The sequence below is a fragment of the Cyprinodon variegatus genome, unplaced genomic scaffold (assembly GCF_000732505.1).
Source record: "Cyprinodon variegatus isolate N-32 unplaced genomic scaffold, C_variegatus-1.0 Scaffold45, whole genome shotgun sequence".
Taxonomy (NCBI): domain Eukaryota; kingdom Metazoa; phylum Chordata; class Actinopteri; order Cyprinodontiformes; family Cyprinodontidae; genus Cyprinodon; species Cyprinodon variegatus.
In genome coordinates this window covers 865,445-866,316 of record NW_015150498.1, presented here as the reverse complement: position 1 = coordinate 866,316, position 872 = coordinate 865,445, and the positions used below count along the sequence as shown (strand labels likewise).

Sequence of the window (872 nt, the reverse complement as noted above, 5' to 3'; positions counted from 1 at the left end):
GGAGAAAATCTAACAATGTTGCAACAAGTGGTTATTAATTAAAAAAGGATTTCTGAAAAAAAATAAAATCACCTAAAATTATCGAACAATTTTTATCTACTCATACTTTCCTCTTTTTCCGACCTTGTTTTTTCCCCTTCTCTGTATTGTTATCTGTAGCCTATAGCTGCTGTGTATTTGGCCCTTAAGGGGTAGAAATCGGATTAACTTGTGAACCGATGGAAATAAGAACTTAAACTGGAGGTAAATCTGGGCAGTGTCTCTTTGTGGGGACCGTTTCTAAAGCAATTAAAGCGAGAAGGAATTTCTCTCAGCTGCTCTTCCTTAAACCAGCTTTCTTACGAGACCTAATGCGGCCTAATGTCCAGCGTGGCTCAAGGCTTTCAGTGGGAGAGTCAAGAGGCCCGGGTTTGAGGGATATTACAGGCCAGCAGCAGCGGTCCGTCCTGGCCGACTGTTAATGTGCATACTGCCATAATATTTACTTTGTAACACGTAAAGAAAGAAAAAAAGAAAAAAAGAGAAAAAAAGAGCCAAATCAGAAAAGAAGTTGGACTATTCTCCCGTTTCTCTGACAGGACATCAGTCCCTGGTGGTCTAGTGGTTAGGATTCGGCGCTCTCACCGCCGCGGCCCGGGTTCGATTCCCGGTCAGGGAATGTCTTTTTCCCCATTTAGGTACATATATCAATATCATTAATCATGGTTGCGCCCAAGAACTATTGCAAGAGCATGTTTTAGTGCAGGTGCAAGTGTTGTTTCCTTCCAGCTGGTCTCAGACTCTTAAGTAAAAGCTGGCAGTCGACCGCTCACACAGTTATACTTATCAAAACATATATGCAATGTGTTGGAGTGGAGTGCTGTTGTGCTTAA

General features: G+C 42.3%; 1 non-coding gene across 1 annotated transcript; it reads left to right on the top strand.

Moving 5' to 3' along the window:
* Positions 1 to 586: 586 nt before the first annotated feature.
* Positions 587 to 658, top strand: trnae-cuc. The gene has a single exon. It is a non-coding gene; the product is annotated as a tRNA-Glu (tRNA).
* The last annotated feature ends 214 nt before the right edge of the window (positions 659 to 872 follow it).